Source organism: Siphateles boraxobius, unplaced genomic scaffold, assembly GCF_051911475.1.
Source record: "Siphateles boraxobius isolate OS27281-9 unplaced genomic scaffold, OSU_SipBor_1 32, whole genome shotgun sequence".
Taxonomy (NCBI): Eukaryota; Metazoa; Chordata; class Actinopteri; order Cypriniformes; family Leuciscidae; genus Siphateles; species Siphateles boraxobius.
This window is the reverse complement of record NW_027508942.1, coordinates 6505523-6518237: the sequence shown is the minus strand read 5'-3', so window position 1 is coordinate 6518237 and position 12715 is coordinate 6505523. Positions and strand designations below refer to the sequence as shown.

At 42.2% G+C, this 12715-nt stretch overlaps 1 long non-coding RNA gene across 1 annotated transcript in view; it reads right to left on the bottom strand.

Moving 5' to 3' along the window:
• Positions 1–232: 232 nt before the first annotated feature.
• The window catches only part of LOC143700935 (uncharacterized), a 43526-nt gene continuing 31043 nt past the window's right edge, over positions 233–12715 (bottom strand). Inside the window, exons 3-4 of the long non-coding RNA XR_013189681.1 lie at positions 736–1019; positions 233–282 (exon numbers count right to left, since the gene is read on the bottom strand). This is a non-coding gene — a long non-coding RNA (uncharacterized LOC143700935). The remainder of the gene's footprint in view (positions 283–735; positions 1020–12715) is intronic.

The following is a 12715-nucleotide window of genomic DNA, read 5'->3' as shown; positions in this document are numbered from 1 at the left end:
TCTGATTGGTTTATTGCACGTTACGCCCAAAATACACCCATCACTCATTAAGAGAATAGGGACGACCCTGTTAGACCAGCGCCGCGAGGGCCGACCATTTTAACCGTCGTTAAACTAGCAAAAGTGGATTCAGACACGCACTAAGTGCCCTTGCTTTAGACCATGCGCTCAGATCCTTAAAGTGCTGTTTTGAAATGAGCCTGTGTCTGATTTGACTCCATAAAATATAACTTCCCTTCACAGGTGTCCATCCATCCTTGTTGATCCCCAACCTATCACACTCTCACACACACACACACACACACACACACAGACAAACATCGCATTGAAAACGATACCGTTATTATCTCTGTGTAAACTACAAAAAAACTAATTTGTAAAAACAGTGACGTCATGCACATGCGTATTACGTGTTCAGTCTAAAGGCGCAAAGTTTCTTTACAAAATGATGTCGCCACCTACTGGCCAGGCAGCAGAATACAGCGTTTTCAGTGCTCGAGAACACCTTCCCAAAGCTAGAGCCCCATAAATTTACATTTATGCATTTGGTAGATGCCTTTATTCAAAGCAACTTACATCGCATTTCAAAGTACACATTTACATTCTTATCAGTAACTCCCTTTGCAGGGACTTTGTGCTTTGCAGATGTTTTTCCTGCTCCAACAACAAGATTACATACTACTAATGAAACTTAAATGAGCCCATGTCTGATTGATTCCATGAAATATCCTTTACCTTCACAGGTGTCCATCCATCCCCTGTTGATCCCCAATATCGCCGCATGAGGATGAAGGGGCTCGTCCGAGAACATGTGTAGCGTTCATTACAACCACAGTCTGGCAGCCATGAGCAGCGGAGACATCATGGCATATTCCCTGAGCCTGGAGCAGAAGACAGCCTTCGCGTTTGTGGGGATGTTGCTGGTGTTTCTGGGCTTGTTGATCGTCAGGTGTTTCCGGATCCTGTTGGACCCCTACAGTAGCATGCCGTCCTCGAGCTGGGGCGACGGGCTCGAGGGCCTGGAGAAGGGCACATTTGAATACGCTCTCACCTGAGAACACGTCCACAAAGCTAGAACCCCATAAATTTACATTTACTTTTATGCATTTAGCAGACGCCTTTATCCAAAGCAACTTGCATTGCATTCCAAGGAACACTTTTTTTACATTCTTATCAGTTCTTGCTTTCCCTGGGGATCGGACCCATGATCTTGGCGTTGCAAGCGCCAATGCTCTACAGTTTGAGCTACAGGAAAACACAACGCCTTCGCCATAAATCATAAGGCATTCGCATCATACAGGGCCGTAAACACAGGATGTTTCGAGATGTTTTCAACGTGAGACTATTTTTAACACACCATCCCCTAAAAGAAAGTGTAATGTTCAGTGATGCAAATGCAATGGCCAAAGTCGTCAGCTTGATGCTTCGATGGATCACAAGAACGCGTCCTGTGTGAATGACCCCATTCAATCAGAATTCATCAAAATCTCCTACTTCATACGCAAAAAGGGTTTTTCTCCTGTTTTTCAGTACAAATATCGAAACATTTTTAAATCACGATGTATTTACTTGAGACGTAACATTACTTAATATTGAGTATTAATGATATTAAGTTTTGTAAAAACAAAACAAGATTTAGCCAATCAGCAGTAGGGGGCGTGTCCACTCATAATGGGGGAGGAGTAAGCCAATCAGCAGTAGGGGGCGTGTCCACTCATGATGGGGGAGGAGCGAGCCAATCAGCAGTAGGGGGCTTGTCCACTCATGATGGGTGAGGAGTGAGCCAATCAGCAGTAGGGGGCGTCTCCACTCATGATGGAGGAGGGGAGAGTAAGCCAATTAGCTGTAGTGGCTAGTCCTCCCATGATGGGGGAGGAGAGAAAGTGAGCTAGTCATCAGCAGTAGGGGGCGTGTCCACTCATGATAGGGGAGGAGATAGAGTAAGCCAATCAACCGTAGAGGGTGTGTCCAGTCATAATGGGGGAGGAGATAGACTGAGCCAATCAACCATAGGGGGCGTGTCCACTCATAATGGGGGAGGAGACAGAGTGAGCCAATCAACCGTAGGGGGCGTGTCCACTCATAATGGGGGAGGAGACAGAGTGAGCCAATCAACCGTAGGGGGCGTGTCCACTCATAATGGGGGAGGGGACAGAGTCAGCCAATCAGCCGTAGAGGGCGTATCCACTCATAATGGGGGAGGAGACAGAGTTAGCCAATCAGCCATAGGGGGCGGGTCCACTCTTAATGGGGGAGGAGACAGAGTGAGCCAATCAGCCTTAGGGGGCGGGTCCACTCATAATGGGGGAGGAGACAGAGTGAGCCAATCAACCGTAGGGGGCATGTCCACTCATAATGGGGGAGGAGACAGAGTGAGCCAATCAACCGTAGGGGGCGTGTCCACTCATAATGGGGTAGGAGACAGAGTCAGCCAATCAGCCGTAGAGGGCGTATCCACTCATAGTGGGGGAGGAGACAGAGTGAGCCAATCAGCCATAGGGGGCGGGTCCACTCTTAATGGGGGAGGAGACAGAGTGAGCCAATCAGCCTTAGGGGGCGTGTCCACTCATAATGGGGGAGGAGACAGAGTGAGCCAATCAACCATAGGGGGCGTGTCCACTCATAATGGGGGAGGAGACAGAGTGAGCCAATCAACCGTAGGGGCCGTGTCCACTCATAATGGGGGAGGAGACAGAGTCAGCCAATCAGCCGTAGAGGGCGTATCCACTCATAATGGGGGAGGAGACAGAGTGAGCCAATCAGCCATAGGGGGCGGGTCCACTCTTAATGGGGGAGGAGACAGAGTGAGCCAATCAGCCATAGGGGGCGGGTCCACTCATAATGGGGGAGGAGACAGAGTCAGCCAATCAGCCGTAGAGGGCGTATCCACTCATAATGGGGGAGGAGACAGAGTGAGCCAATCAGCCATAGGGGGCGGGTACACTCTTAATGGGGGAGGAGACAGAGTGAGCCAATCAGCCTTAGGGGGCGTGTCAGAAAAAAAAGAGCTTTAGAACAGTGGTTCTCAACACCAGTCCTCGGTACCCACTGCCCTGCACATTTTTTATCTCTCCTTATTTAACACACCTGATTCAGATCACCAGCTCGTTAGGAGAGACTCCTTGATCTGAACTGAGTGTGTCAGATAAGAGAGACATACAAAATGTGCAGAGCAGAGGGTCCCGAGGACTGGAGTTGAGAACCAATGCTTTAGCACTGGAGAGACCTGAAAGCCTGAAAACAGACGCTGAGGTGTCGTTGTTTCTACTCCATACACGAGTAACATTGGTGGTGATGCATTTTTAATATCTTATTTATTATTAATAAGACTTAATATCTTCATTCATTTAGCTTCTCCAGTAATTTAAGAATGCTTAGATATTTGGAAAACAAGACAAAAAAACTGAGGAAGAACAATTCTTTTTTACAGTGAATTTGGAGTATTATGTCAGATAAACATCATTTAGCCACTGGGCATCTCAGGGAAGAGGAGAAAAAGACTTGAACTAAAAAGAAAACAAGATGGCACATGTGTGAGGATGTAAACGGTAATTTCGCCCTTTCATTCATGCTGTCCGTCCGTTTAGTATTGAAGTACGTTGGCGTAGAGAACTAACTCTCCGGTTTACTGTGACTGCATCTCTGAGGCCGAACTTAAATAACCTGCTATTTCTGAGAAGCTGAAATCTTAAAGGATTGAAAACATCGTCTCGACTTTTGTGTTTCTAGCACATATTTGTAATCACTTTCACATAATGCCTATGAAAACATCTGGACACAGATATGAAACCGCAGAAACTGTGAGAGGGAAAATTCTTGAATGTAATGTCTGAAATCATGACATCTGTTTGCGTGACAGAAGGGTGTGTCACTATGTGTATGTGTGTGTGTGTATGTGTGTGTGAGGATGACGGAGATGAAGACCACTGTGTTTCTCTGATGCTGAAGATGGTCTGTGTTTTTTCATCTGCTGGAATAAAACAAATATGGACCTTCATGTTGCACCTTGAAGTATTTTTTCCATATTTTCTTTATTTAAAAATAGGCCTAATACTATGTATTACATTTGATTTTATTTATTTATTTCAACCAGCATGAAATCTGTCTATTTTTAACTTGCACATAATGCATTAATTATAACAAAAATAATAAAATGTGTTTTTCACTTTTTTATATATTTAATTTATATAGAAATGTATAAAAGTATATCATTTATTATTTACAAGATATGACACTCCTCCAGGTTCCATATTTTGTCATTACTTTAATACCTCGTCATGGCAACACCGTTCAAGATATTTAATATCTGTTCGTAATTTAGTATCTTTAATATTGTATCATGTTGAGAAAGTTTGGTGTGAATCGTATGACGCCTTTTGCAGCAGTAGTTAAAAATTCAGAGCTTGATTAAAAAAATCTCAAAATCGAGTTGTCATGTGTGTCACGATACCGTAGTTATTCTTTCATAAGGGAATCACTGTTGCAAGATATAAATACATGCATATTTTTCCTGAATTGGAAATTCCTTAAACTGGGAAAAAAGAAAATCTGTGATGAAGTCTGTTACTAACAAAATTACCTACCTGCTATTTTGTTGTTGTTGTGGTTCCGATATGGAGCCCTGATTATAACACTGACATAAACACATTAATCTGATACATAACGCATTAATCTGATACATAACGCATGTTCACACTGCAACAGAAAACTGAGCTGAACTGCATGGATAAACTGGATTTAACCAGAGACTATATATATAGGACTTTGATTTAACCTTTTTCTGTGATTTGACCCTATGATTTGACCACACACACACACCCTCACACACACACACCCTCACACACACACACACACACACACACACACACACACACTCACACACATACAAGTCAAGTCTCCTTCATTTATACAGCACTTTTAACAATATAGAGTTTCACAGCAGCTTTACAGTGATAATAGGAGATTACAGTAACAGAGATTGTTTAGGCTTTACAGCAGATCTAGAATAGAGTTATTGTCCAGCTAAAGTTAGTTTTGAATGATTCACTTCCGTCGCAACGATCATTAGTTATTAATTTAGCGGCCGCTAACACACACCGTTCTAACAGAAAACCTTTTAATGCGATCCGGCCGCTCATTTGCATAAAACAGTGCTTGGTGGCTCTGAGAATTTTTTATCGTTTCCGCGTAGCCACATGAACGTTTTATCAGTACAGAGGTAAAGTGAAGGAGGCCTTCACAGGGGAGAGACTAGTGAACGATTCCGATTTCGATTTCGATTCCTTGTTTCGATTCCGGTTCCTAACGATTCTCGATTCCGATTCTTTTAAGAGACAGGGTCAAAAAAGTTTAGGATATTTTAAATGAGCTAGGTAACCAACGATCTTTCTGAAGGAAATAGTCTAACCTTCTCCATCGATTTTAATTCTATGAACTTACTTTTTATGAACTTTACTATGAATTTCTCACAGGGTTGTTTTCAACTACAATATAAATATCAAATCTATGAACTTGAATATAAATATTATAAATAATGAATATATTTTCACAGGGGTACACTTTCCTCAAGAGAGCTTTATTTTTGAAAACCTCATGAAAACACATTTACACATGAGTGTATGATGCTGCAGGTAGTTAAACATGTTACCGTGCTCCCACTGATGGGCTAACCTAGTGCAGAATAGCAAATAAACAATAAGAAACAACTTGTAAAAGCTTCGTCATCTGGCGAGGAGAGAGCAACCAGCGCAATAACCTGTGCTCCAAACGGCGTCGAGAACACTTTTGGAACATATCCATGCCTTGGTTTGATGCTGCGTTCACACCAGACGCTAATAGAGCGTCTGGCGCGAGTGATTTCAATGCAAAGACGCGTTAGGCGCGTAAAAAATTCCTGCGGCGCGAATGGGGACAGGCCCGCTTTTCAGTTTATAATGTCTATGTTTATATAGACGCGAAAACTCCTTTTTTACGTGCGTCAATTTCGCTCTTGACGCGCAAATGGATTCAAAGTGTTCAAGCGTATAACTAGACGCGGTAGGCGCGCAGTAGGCGCGAATTTGACGCGCTATTAGCAGCATTAGGATGACTCTCGAGTTGCTTCGCTCATTTATGCCAACACTTCCAGTGGACGCTTCTTTGTTGGTGTTCAGCGGTTTCTTCTTCCGGTCGGCGGACTGTGAATCGAAACTAGGAATTGAAATTTAAACTTTTGAACGATACCGGGAAAATCGCAAAGCTAGTCCCCGATACCCAAGCCTATCAGGGATGCGATGTTGTCATGTACAGGCGCAGGTCCTTCATCAGATCCGGATACGGCCTGGATCTGGAGGACTGCGGTAAAGCTCGGGATAAACAGAGAGACTTATTTTAGCGTAGACGCCATCCTTCTTATGATGTACAAAGTACATCAGGATTTATTGGAAGTGTTCCCGGTTCCGGCTGATCTAAACTATGCAGCCTAACATTGAATTATAGAAGTCTATAGAGTGTTATGTGTATGCTAAGCCAAAGAGATGTGTTTTTAGTCTAGATTTGAACTGACAGACTGTGTCTGCTTCCCGGACAATGTTAGGAAGATTGTTCCAAAGTTTTGGTGCTAAATAGGAAAAGGATCTACCGCCAGCAGTCGATTTATATATTCTAGGTATTATCAACTGGCCAGAACTTTGAGATCGCAATAGACGTGAAGGACTATAATGCGTTAAGAGCTCGCTCAAGTACTGGGGAGCTAAACCATTTAGTGCTTTGTAAGTAATCAGCAATATTTTAAAATTTATACGATGTTTAATAGGGAGCCAATGCAGTGTTGACAGAACCGGGATAATATGGTCGTACTTCCTGGTTCTGGTAAGAACTCTAGCGGCTGCGTTTTGGACCAGCTGTAGTTTGTTTATTAAGCGTGCAGGGCAACCACCCAGTAGAGCATTACAATAATCTAGCCTTGATGTCATGAACGCATGAACTAACTGTTCTGCATTTTTCAATTAGAGCATATGACGTAATTTAGATATATTTTTAAGATGAAAAAATGCAGTATTTACAGATACTAGACACGTGACTTTCAAATGAAAGATTGCTATCAAAGAGCACACACACACACACACACACACACACACACACACACACACACACACACACACACACACACACACACACACACACACACACACACACACACACACACAGGTTCCTAGCCGACGTCGAAGACTTGACAGAGCAGGCATCAAGTGTTAGACGGTATTCTAGGTTATTACTGTCACGGTTTATGGATTCACTGTCTCTCTCTTGTCTCGCGTGCGATTGTTGTGTGTGTGTATGTGTGTCTGTGGGCGTGGTCACTGATCACTGCTGATCAGCAGCGCCAGCTGGTTTCAATCCGTTTGTCCCTTTATAAGTTCAGTAACTGGTGTCTCATGTTGTCAGATCGATGTGGTTTCCCCGGTGTGTTCCTGTGTTCTTGTTCGTGTTGGATTGTGGATTCCCTGTGTTCTTCGTCTCATCTGGATTCTTCACCTGCACTGGATTACCAAGCACTGCACTGGGTCTTCACGGGTTATCACCAGCACCAGTCGCTCACCGAGTTCCCTGTGTCACCTTCCATCTCGCGCTGATCGCCTGTCCTGCACCTGTGGAAAGAGTCTACCTGTGTTTAGTGTCTGACCTTCGTGTCTGTGTACACCTGAATAAAGAGTCTTTTGCATTTACATCCGTCTCTGTGAACCGTTACAATTACGGCCTGAAGTTTTTTTTCCAATAATTTGAATCTCTCTTTTCAGAATTAAGTAGTAGGAAATTACTAGTCATCCAGTTTTTTATATCAGCTATGCATTCCATTAATTTTGTGGATTGGTAAGTTTCATCAGTGAGTGAACAGAAATAGAGCTGAGTATCATCAGCATAACAGTGAAAACTAATGCCATGCTTCCTAATGATATCTCCTAAGGGTAGCATGTACAGTGTGTGTGTGTGTGTGTGTGTGTGTGTGTGTGTGTGTGTGTGTGTGTGTGTATGTAGCATGTACAGAGTGAATAGCAGCGGTCCTAGTACTGAGCCTTGTGGTACGCCATACTGAATTTGGGATCGATAAGACATCTCTTCATTTACTGCTACAAACTGATAGCGGTCAGATAAATATGATTTAAACCATGCTAGTGCAATTCCACTAATGCCAACATAATTTTCGAGTCTATTTAAAATAATGTTGTGGTCAATAGTGTCAAAAGCAGCACTAAGATCGAGTAACACTAATAGAGAGATACAACCACGATCGGATGATAAGAGCAAATCATTTGTGACTCTAATGAGAGCAGTCTCAGTACTATGATACGGTCTAAATCATGACTGGAAATCCTCGCAGATATCATTTCTTTCAAGAAAGGAACACAATTGTGAGGATACTGCTTTTTCTAGTATCTTTGACAGAAAAGGTAGATTCAAGATCGGCCTGTAATTGACTAATTCTGTAGGATCGAGTTGGGTTTTTTTAACAAGCGGTTTAATCATAGCCAGCTTAAAGGTTTTTGGTATGTATCCTAATGACAAAGATGAATTAATGATGTTAAGAAGAGGATCTATGACTTCTGGAAGCATCTCTTTCAATAGTTTAGTCGGTATAGGGTCTAACATACATGTTGTCGATTTAGATGATTTTACGAGTTTAGAAAATTCTTCCTCTCCTATAGCAATGAATGAATCGAATTTTTCATCAGTGAGACTATAATGCACTGTCTGATGCGATACTGTAGTAGACGGTTGCATAGTTGTAATTTTCTCCCTAATATTATCAATCTTATAAGTGAAGAAGTTCATAAAGTCATTACTGTTGTGCTGCTTGCAAACGTATGGTGTTGAAGCTTTATTTTTCGTTAGTTTAGTCACTGTTTCAAATAAATAAATAGGATTATGTTTATTTTCTTCTAATAGGGTTGAAAAATAAGCAGATCTAGCAGTTTTTAAGGCCTCTCTGTATGCAATGGTGCTGTCTTTCTCTTTCCTTTAGGACTTTATCTCCAGCCATTACTAACTCTGATAGAAAGTCAGCAAATTCTGAATTTCTCACACACTCACACACACACACACACACACACACACACACACACACACACACACACACACACACACACACACACACACACACACACACACACACACACACACACACACACACACACACACACACACACACACACACACTCGCACACTCTTTAATGGGGCGTAATCTAAAACACCTTTTACCTTTTTTTAAATGTATTCTTAGGTTAGGTGAAGTAAGTCTAATCTGTTCTAACCAATAAGTATTAAAATGTTCATACTTACAGTAATCAGGATAGCTGTTTTATGGTTTTATGGTCATAGGATTTCTTCACGCCCCTTCTACACTTCTTTGACAATCTACATATCGCAGAAAAAATTATTCTGAGAATCCTTCCTAAACCAGACAACTCAAGAATAATTAGAAGGTACAATACAGTGACTATGGTTAATATCATCCGAAAATGATTTACCATCCACTTCAATGTTACATGTGTTTTTTCCCACTCCACCAATTAGCAAACGTTTTTCTTCACTAAACAATGACCACTTTCTTTTAATTTCTCCTTCTATACTCCTAAGTTTCTCAGGCTCACCAATTTCTATTCTTTCTTTAAAATATTGTCTTCAAGCTGCTTCAAAATAGAATGGAAAGTGTGGCATACATCTACCTTTTCCTGTGTATTGTAATGCGCTGCTGTATCAGCAGATATGGACATATCAGTCACAATTGGGTCAGATAATAATCTTCTTATCCCTTGGTTTATATATTTCCTTTTAATATTCCTGTCCAATGTCTGATTCAAACAAGCCCATCCTTTAAATATACTGGGACTACTTCCTCCAAAATACTTAAAATTGAACAATATCTAATCCTCTGCCAAATGTCATTTTATATGCTGGTTTTGGCACATCTTCCTTCTTATAATACTCTTATTATTTCTCTAGGAATTGCCCAGGTAATTATTTCTTCATCATTTGTATATCTCATCCGGACTATAGGTATATGGAATAATATTTCCCTAACCTTTTATTGCTATCCTGCACTCTTACTGCGTAATGACCTAACTCACAGCCTTTTGTTTAACTATGATTGGAAATATTTTTTCATACTTGTGTATTGCTACGTCTTCCAGCACATCCAACAGTCTCAACTGTATTATCATTTGATCAGTTACTGTATTATTCTCTGTTATTAAGTTTCTCCACATTAGATCTTGCTTCAGTATTGTTGCTATTCTTACTCCTCGACTCTTAACTCCATTTCCATCTGAAAATGTTAACCAATGGTTTCCCTTGCCATTTATTTTTATCTTATCTTTATGATTATTTTCACATTTCCAATTTTCTACACAGGTACAACCTATCCAATACAATCTCTTTAGCCTTACAGGTTTTATTTTCGACCTGACTATCTACTTTTTTTAATATATCATCATTACGCCACATCATATGTAATTTCCATTTTTTTCCAATTTCCTGTATCTTGTCCTCGTTTTAGCACACTCATCTAAGTTTCCATAAAACCATAAAACAGCTATCCTGATTACTGTAAGTATGAACATTGGAAATGAAGTCCGTTGAACGCGAGGCGTCTATCCAATAGAAGTAGAGCATATGGAGACGGAGGGATGTCTCTCGCAGGTCCACATGTCCCGCTCGGTCAAAACCACGCCCATAGCGCCAAATAGATGAACGCCCATCAACGTACAAATCTGGAGAGGTGTCGCGATAACCACGCGACAGTCGTATCGGACAAGTGGATCAGCACCGTTTGGCACTTGTCTGTTCAGCCACGTCTTCTTCTGCTTCTGTATCGCAGTATTATTGAGCCAGCTAGTCCTCACTTATGGGGCCATCTGTTTCTTTCATATGCCAACAAGAACAAATTCCTAAAGATAACTCATTTAGCAAGTAAAATTATTGGTCTCTCTAGGCCTACCCCCAATTTATCGGATAGTGTCTCCACACTCACGATGCGTAAGGCACAACATTTTTTAAATGACTCAGAACACCCACTTTAAGGCCTCATTATGCTTCTGCGTTAACTCCACGGCATAGCTACGCCGTCACTCCTACAGCGTCGTGGCCGTTTTATGGTTCTGTGGTTCTTGTGGTCTGCGTCGCCTCGAGGTGTAGTTACAATTTTTTGGAGGTGCACGTCGAGCTACGGCGGAGGGGTTCGCGGCGACGCAGAGGGGTCTGCGGGGGTACGCCGTTGATTCGACGCAGAAGCATAAAACAGGCTTTACAAATATTTTATCATTCTTCCTTCTGGCCGTAGGTATAGGCTATCGATGTGTAGAAAGGCCAAGTTTAGTAAGAGTTTTGTTCCTGTATCTATACGAGCTCTAAATACAGAGGAAATCAGCCACTGATATATCAAGTATGCTCTCTTGTTTCTCGTTTCTGTATGTTTATATGTCCATGTTCCTAATATGTTATGTGTGATTGTATTACGTACGCATCTGGAAAGAAATTTCCTCTTGAGGACAAATAAATCCATCATCGTCATCATTCACTCCATCTCCTGAAAGATACAACAAAGTTGAGCTTTCTGTAATACATCTCTTAGTCATGAATCATTCGGGATAATACTATAATACAACTAGAATGTACATTTCCAGAAGAAAATGTGAAGTGGTGCTTGCAGTGGCAAAACTCGCCACTCGGTTGCTAGGGCGTTGCTAGGCGGATGCCAGGGTACTCTTGGTGGTTGCTATGGTGTTGCTAGGCGGTTGCTAGGGTGTTCTGGGTGGTTGCTAGGGTGTTGCTAGGCAGTTGCTAAGGTGTTGCTAGGGTAGTTGCTATGGTGTTGCTAGGAGGTTGCTAGGGTATTCTGGGTGGTTGCTAGGGTGTTGCTAGGCGGTTGCTATGGTGTTCTGGGTGGTTGCAATGGTGTTGCAAGGCGGTTGCTAGGGTATTCTGGGTGGTTGCTAGGCGGTTGCTAGAGTGTTCTGGGTGGTTGTTAGGGTGTTGCTAGGCGGTTGCTAGGGTATTCTGGTGGTTGCTAGGGTGTTCTGGGTGGTTGTTAGGGTGTTGCTAGGCAGTTGCTAGGGTGTTCTGGGTGGTTGCTAGGGTGTTGCTAGGGTAATCTGGGTGGTTGCTATGGTGTTACTAGGTGGTTGGTAGTTGTCAAAGATGGTTACTGTTGAGTTTGTAGCATTTTATTGGCATGATTTAGCACTTAGCTAATCAATATTAGCATGTAGCTATTCACTGCTAGCATGTGTAGCATGTAGCAAGTCCTGTTTGCTAGCATGAGTCAAAAGAGCCAACCCCCATCTCTATACGATGTTCTGATGCAGAGATATTGGTCTTGCAAAACGTTTGCTAGGGTACTCTGTTTAGTTGCTAGGGAGTGGCTTGGCAGCTGCCAATCATGAAGCTCCAAAGTCAATGTGAATGTATAAACCAACCCCCATCTCTATACGATGTTTTGATGCAGAGATTTAGGTCTTGCGAAATGGTTGCTAGGGTACTCTGTTTGGTTGCTAGGGAGTGGCTTGGCAGCTGCCAATCATGAAACTCCAAAGGCTTCTTGTCAGTATGAATGATATAAACCAACTCCCACGCCTCTGTGACATTCAGAATGGACGATATTCCTCTTTGGATTTTGGTTGCTAAGGTGCTCGACAATGGTTGCTAGGGCGTGGCTAGGAAGTGTTGAGGTGATTCATGA